Source organism: Suncus etruscus, chromosome 9, assembly GCF_024139225.1.
Source record: "Suncus etruscus isolate mSunEtr1 chromosome 9, mSunEtr1.pri.cur, whole genome shotgun sequence".
NCBI classification, from domain to species: Eukaryota; Metazoa; Chordata; class Mammalia; order Eulipotyphla; family Soricidae; genus Suncus; species Suncus etruscus.
Window position 1 is genome coordinate 74,092,797 of NC_064856.1, and position 7,778 is coordinate 74,100,574.

Sequence of the window (7,778 nt, forward strand, 5' to 3'; positions counted from 1 at the left end):
CCGCATTACTTTCCTCTCTCATATTCATTTCCTCCTTGATTTCTTTTCTTTTTTGTTTTTTTTTTCTCCTTAGACTCTGAGATCAAGGGTGATCTATGCATTTCCCTTAATAGTATGACATTACTTTTTTTGTTTTTGTTTTTATTTTTGTTTTTTTGGGTCACACCCAGCAGCTCTCAGCAGTTACTCCTGGCTCTATGCTCAGAAATCATACCTGGCAGGCTAAGGGACCATATGGGATGCTGGGATTCGAGCCACTGCCCTTCTGCTTGGAAGGCAAATGCCCTACCTTTGTGCTATCTCGTCGGCCTCAGTATGAAATTTCTTAATATAACTATTTTATATACCCCAGATAAGTTGAGCTCATTCTGTTTTTGTTTTTCTTCTTCACCAATTCTTCCTGTTCCACAATTTGTAAAAATTCCATGATTTAATTATTCCTTGTAAGTGCATAATATGCTTTGTATATAAGTATCACATCTTCATAATCTATCTATTCATCTGTCATTAAACACTGAGGTTTATTCTATATTTTAGCAATTATGCAAATTGAAGGAATTCTAAAGGATAATGGCACATATTTGGCCTTTGTAATGAATGTTTTTAAATCCTGGTGATAGATACTTAAAAGTTATTTTGCTATTTTATATGGAAACTCAAAAGTAATTTTCCTGAGGACTTTCTATACTGTTTTCCACAGGAATTTAACCAGACAACATTCCCACCACGCTGAATGATTTCCTTTTCACTACATCCCCTCCAGCATATGTTGTTCTGACTGACAATAATATTTAAAGCAATGATAAGTACTAAATAATTTAAACATATTAGCAACATTTAGCAATATATATAATTTATTTAGACATTTAAGCATTCACCCAAAATTATTTTTAATATTTTTTCTATTTTCATTTAGTATATTGTGAATATATAAATGTCAATAATATAAGAAAATATATAGTACAATTATATGAGTTTTCCAACACATTTACTTTAGATAAGTAAAAAACATTCCCTAAATTTTAGTTGAATAGAAATAATTTTCCTTTATTTAAAATAAGGGCACCAGGGTCAGGAGAGATATCATGGAGGTAAGGCATTTGCCTTGCATGCAGAGGGACGGTGGTTCAAATCCCAGCATCCCATATGGTTACCCCCACTCCATCCCCATGCCTGTCCGAAGCGATTTCTGAGCATAGAGCCAGGAATAACCCCTGAGTGCTGCCGGGTGTGACCCCCCAAAAAATAAATTAAAAAATAATAAACTTAAGGGCACCAACTCAATTTAATGGTACATACATTGACCATAAATTCAAACCTCAGAAACACCAAACTTTTTTAAAATTAAATTATAATATTTTGGCATTAAACAATGTTGAAAATGTTTCTATTTTTAATCCTTTTTCCCCCCAAAAATGTAATTTTGTAGGCAAAAAAAACTTAAATCTCATGCTATTATATAGGTAACTTCCAGAAAAAATAATGGCTTTGCAATTTAACACATTTAAAATAAGTCTACTTCATAAGATTCTAAATTTTTTAATATTCAATGATTGAATTAGTCAATTTTTTGAGAAATGTATTGCCTTTAGTCATTTGCTCTTTTTCACTACTTATTATACTATCAATAAATGAGAATGCCCATGTCTAGGCCATACCATCTATATATTTCCAAGTTACTTACATAAGGAAATAACTTTCAAAAGTAAATTAACAATACAGTGTTTCATTATTCATGTTAAGTAGATTTCTTTTGAAAGGGAAAACTGTGTAATTTTCATTATAAACGTGGCATAAAGAAAACTTGACAGCATTAAGTACAGTAATTATAGTAAAAATGAAAAATACATAATATGTGACTGTAGGCATATCAAACTGCTCTTCCTTAAATTTTTATGTAATAGATCTCTTGAGTAATATCTTAACATTAGTTAACAACATTTTATATTTTCTAAATAGTATGCAATTTTATAGTCTGTGTTACATATTGTAAGGCATTTATCTATTGAATCATCCAAATTATAGGCAACATTATTAACAGCAATTTGACCAAATTTTTTTTTACACAGTCCCCCACTACCACAAATTATGCAGTCGAGTTTCCCACAGTTGGGGAAATCGCAGGGGTCAGCACATCCGGAGTGCAATGGATAAGCCTCACCCTGGGAAAACTATCTTCGTGATCATGGTATCTCCCCTGTCAGGTAAGTATAATTTGACCAATTTTTAAAAAGAATTTTTTAGGGGGCTAGAGAGATAGCACAGCAGCGTTTGCCTTGCAAGCAGACGATCCAGGACCTAAGGTGGTTGGTTTAAATCCCGGCTTCCCACATGGTCCCCTGTGCCTTCCAGGAGCTATTTCTGAGCAGATAGCCAGGAGTAACCCCTGAGGACCGCCGGGTGTGGCCCAAAAACAAAAAAAAAAAAAAAACAAAAAAAAAAAGAAGAAGAAAAAGAAAAGAAATTTCTTAGAACATATGGCATGTTTTATGTATATCATCGACTAACACATAAAAATAACTTGCTTTCTATTTTATTTATATTTTTACTTTATTTAAAGAAAATGTATCACATAGCTGACATAGTTGACCGTAATACATGTTTGCAGATAAGTGAGAGCAAAGTCATTGTATAAAGAATAAAAAGATAAAATAAAAAGGCAAAAAGGAGGAAAAGAAAACTTAAAAAGAGAAAAGAAAAGGTAAAGTGGCAAGCAAATTTGTGAAAATTTTTATATCTCCAATGAAGTCTTTGATACAATGGTAAAAGGTATAGTAAGCTCTTGTTGCTAACGATCCATTCTGTTATTTAGTGTTTCTGAACAGTAAGTGATTTCAGTTACATTGGCATATAAATTACTGTGTTCCTAAAGGGATGACAACATCAAATAACTGAATTTTTTCAGAAATTCAATGCACTACTACTGTGGCTTTTGTGGAGCATGTTATCACTTGGCAGAACTCCTGAAAAAAAGAAGACTGTGAGGGAAAATATCTATACTCACTCAAAAAAAAAAAAAAAAAAAAAAGCCCTGGTAAATTAACCAAAATACTGGCATACCTGAAGTCTGGTCAGGTTGGTGTCTCCTGAGAGAATCATAGAGAATTGGTGAGTCAGGGCCATATAAAGTGATGATCATGATTGATGGATGAAGCATCATTTGATACTTATTATTTGATGCAATTGGTGATTGTAGTTGATAGAAAGAGGAGAGGAGAGGAGAGGAGAGGAGAGGAGAGGAGAGGAGAGGAGAGGAGAGGAGAGGAGAGGAGAGGAGAGGAGAGGAGAGGAGATGATAGGGAGGGGAGGGGAGGAGAGGAGAAGAGAGAGAGGAGAGGAGAGGAGAGGAGAGGAGAGGAGAGGAGAGGAGGGAAGGAGAGGAGAGGAGAGAGAGGAGAGAAGAGAGAAAAAGAAGGGAGAGGAGGGGAGAGGAGAGGAGGGAAGGAGAGGAGACGAGGGGAGGAGGGAGGAGACGAGGGGAAGAGAGGAGGGGAGGGGAAGGGAGGGGGGAGAGAGGAGAGGAGAGAAAGGGAGGGGAGAGGAGGAAAGGAGGGGAGAGGGGAAAGACAGTAGAGGAGAGGAGGGGAGGGGAAGTGGGGAGGAGGAGGGAGAAGAGAGAAGGGGACAAGAGGGGAGGAGAGGGGAGAGAGGAGAGGAGAGGGGAGGGGGAGGAAGGGAGAGGGAGAAGAGGGGAGGGGAGGGGAGAAGAGGGAATGGGAGGGAAGGGGAGAGGAGAGGAGGGGAGAGGAGGAGAGGGGAGGGGAGGAAAGAAAATTAGGAAAATTACCTACAAATTTATTATCTACAGAAAATTATTATTTATTACCTATAGAAAAGCTGTACTTCATATTTTTCTTTAATTTTTTCCTTTTAATAGTTTTTTATTTTGAACAAAGTGGATTACAGATCTTTCACAGCAGTATTTAGGTACATAGTGACATTAAAAGAGGGGCATTCCACCACCAATGTTGTCCACGCTCCACCTCTGTTCTCAGCATGCATCCCATATCCCTCATATTTGCTTCCCCTGGGCTGCTAGTGTGAGTGGTCCCCTCTGTATCTAGCTTGTTGTAGATTGGGTATCGATTCTCTTGTCATTGGCTTTGGATTTGATGCCTAAGTATGATCATTTTTTATTTCTACTCAATGTTTGATCTTGGTACCCTCCATTATTTCCCCCTCAATTTGTGAGGCAGAACAAGATAGTTCAAGTTATGTGTTTCTGTATGAAGGAAAGAAAGAAAAAAAGTGGAGGGGGGAAAAAAATTAAACAAGCAAAAAATAGGAGGCATCCTTCTAGAGGCTATAAATATCAATTTAAGAGAAGAAAGCGAAAAAGAAAGAAAAACAACAAAATTACAAAACAAAAAATCAAACAAATAACCAGAAAAGTACCACAGCAATAAAGACAACAACCAAACAATAACCATGGTCCCAAAATAAAAACAAAACAGAGCATAACAAACAAAAACAATATCAACTAAGGTTTCATCCTAGGATTGGTGCAAAATCCAAGACCACCAACTATAGAAGACTGATTAAAACAAAAAGGATGGAGCAGAACTTCTAGAACCATAAAGAATGACTCATCCTAGCCTCGTTCAATGGCCTGTGCAAATACCAAGTTCTCTAGTTACAGAGGCCTGAGTTTATCATTCAGGACTGAATGGAATGTTTCCAGACACCACAAAATGACCTAGAGGAGAGTCAAAGAGCATCTACAGAGCCTGGAATTATTTCCATGACAGTATACTTCAAGGATGGAGAAACTCTGTATTTCTTAGGCCAAGGAAATTCCCTTTCTAATCTCCCCAAAATTTATTGTGCCTGTGCAAAAAAAAAAGCACAAATTAATTTTTTCTTTATTTAGAAACTTAAAATTATTGATTTTTAGTACCTTATTTGAAATAATTTTTTGATTCTATATATGCATATGTTTATATGAAGATATAAATAAAGAACATATATATGTATGTAATCTATAATTATAAACACATCTTTTACCTTTTAAATTACCAATTTTTTTAATTTATGAAAGTTTCTTATCAAATTATTGTGAAAAAATGGCATAGATGAATAAAAAAGATACTTTATTTGATGTCTCTTTCAGAATCTTTGACAGAGAGGCCCCCTTCTTTAGTTCCTGACCTTTATCTTTATGTTTACATTTTATCAAAAGTTACTTTTCCAACATAAAAGAATTACCATAGATTCAAAAATGTGTTAAACCTTCATCCACTTTTTTGTTTGTTGTTGAGCTTATCTGAAGGTGCTCAGAGCTTATTCCTGGCTTTCACTCAGGGGAATACATGTTGGAATTGAACACTGGTTAGTTTTGCATCATACCAACTTTACTATCTGTGGTGTCCTTTGAGTCACCTTTGAACTACAGGGAAAATAAGCTAGACAAAGCCCTAAATTAAATGGATTTTTTTTCTACTTCTAGAATCATTTTCTCAAATTTTTCTGTTCTCATAGCAACAAAGCATCTTTAAGGTTAAATGTAATGGCTTTAAGGTACTTTTTAAACAGAGTTTCAATTGAAACCTGATTACATATCTATACCCCCTATATATAAATATATATATATATATATAGGGGGTATAGATATGTAATCAGGTTTCAATGCTTGTCTCAGAAATATATATATTTCTGAGACAAGCATTTTCCCCATGCAGGATAGAACAAATATAAGAAAATCTCATTGGATCTGGAAATATAGTACAGTATGTATGAAGCTTGATTTCTCCCTGGAAAACAGGCTTTCCATTCTTGGAACCACATATATTCAGTCTCCTATGCACATTCAGAAATTATTTTTTAGCTCAGAACAAAATGTAAATGCTTTGGGCCAGAGTGATAGCAAAGCAGTAGGGAGTTCTTGCATGCAGGGTACCAGAAATGGATCTGGGCATCCCCATTCCTCATCCTCATTCATTCTTCAACATTCTAATTTTCCCTGAACCTACCAGGAGTACCCCCTGAGCACAGCCAGATGTGACCCAAAAACAAAACAAACAAAAAAATGCTTAACATCTCTGACTGTGACCCCCAAAACAAAACAAACAAAAGGCAAAGATAAACAAAATTAATTTTTGGTCTGCAGATCAGGAGTTGACACATTATTAAATCGTCACTTTTAATGAAGAACTCTAAATGGTATGAGAATTTGGGGGGGGGGGTAGTGTCACATCCGACAGCGCTCAGGGTTTACTCCTGGTTCTATGCTCAGAAATCGCTCCGGGCAGGCTTGGGTATTTGGTCATTGAAAATGCTGTAAAAGTTTAAATTTGATAGTGTGTTTTGTTTTTAGAATTTTTTTTATTAATTCTAATATATTTGGTTTTTAATTTGTGTTCTACTGAAAGAGGAATGACCTTACATAATTCCATAAAATACATATTTCTATTCTGAGTAGAATCTTTAGATTAAAAGTGAATGTAAAAATGTTTATTGAAAATATTCAAAAACTAATTTTAATGTCCTTGTGCTGAAGACAAATTGTTGTCTCTATAATTGCATTTTATTTATCATTTTTGTTAAGTTTTGGTGAATTTTATATGTGAACATGGGAACAATAGATAGTAAGCTGAAGAAACAATGTAAAAGTAAAACAAGATATAAAAATATACATAAGATGCATGAGAAACTAATTCTCATAATCTATAGGCAGTGCATTTGAGGAGATAAACCAAAAATGAAATCTATCTCAGGTCATTTTTCGGTTTTATTTATTGTGAATTTGACTATACTTAACTACCCTAGGATTTCCTGCAATATGTTGTTGTTTTTGATAAGAAATAAAATCAGTGAATTCTATTTAATAAATTTTTAATTATTTTGTGAGATTTGGCAACTTTTCCAGTCCATCATGTTTATAATTTCTGTATCAATTAAATAATATACTTTCATTCAAAGTTACACTACCTCCATTTTGAATCTTGTTTTTTTCAAAATTCTTTTATAAGTCAATATAAACTCAGTAGTTAAATACTACTGAGGGAACTTTTGGTAAAATAAAGCAGTAATAAAAATGCTCAAAAAATTTTACATACCATTAAAGAGCCTATCTTATCACTTCTAATAGCTATTTTGTTACCAAAAAATGTGATTTTGTGAGGCTGGAATGAAAATACTGATTACATCTAGTCTTCTTAAAATTATTCTCAATTCTACTGAGTACAGTCAAAGTGGAATGTTTAATCAGATTTCTTCTTTGTCTTTCCCTGGAGTATCATCTCTGCCATGAGGCAAATGCATACTCCCAATAATTCTAACAATAAAATTAGTACCAATTGTTATGATAAAAATTACCTTTTCTCCCCCAAATGTCAAACCTTGCAATAAATTGGCATTTGTTAGTAGCTAATCCTATCAAAACTTACATTTAAATCTTAATAACAAATGATTTTAGTATGCTTACTATTATATCCTAGACCAGATAAATGAGACAAATATAATTCACAAATAACTACCTGCCAAAAAATTTTTGCAGAAAAATTAAAGATAAGTAATTATATCATTGCATAAAATGTGTCTTCATAATATTGACAGTTAGAGATATATAGATGATATAAATTTTATGTCATATTCTGTGAAAATATTGATTAAAGGTAAAATAAACTACATATGTTTTATAACTAGTAAAATAGATAATCTTTCCAAATTAACACTTAGAAAAACAGATGGTGGTAGAAATGTGACAAATTCTAAAATGCTTCAGATTTCTGGAAATATTCTTACTTGAATTATATTATGAATTTTTAAAAATGAAAACA

The 7,778-nt window shown here is 33.8% G+C and overlaps 1 pseudogene; it reads right to left on the reverse strand.

The window, feature by feature from the left end:
• Window positions 1-2,066: 2,066 nt before the first annotated feature.
• Window positions 2,067-2,212, reverse strand: LOC126019367 (uncharacterized; annotated as a pseudogene).
• Between the last annotated feature and the right edge of the window lie 5,566 nt (window positions 2,213-7,778).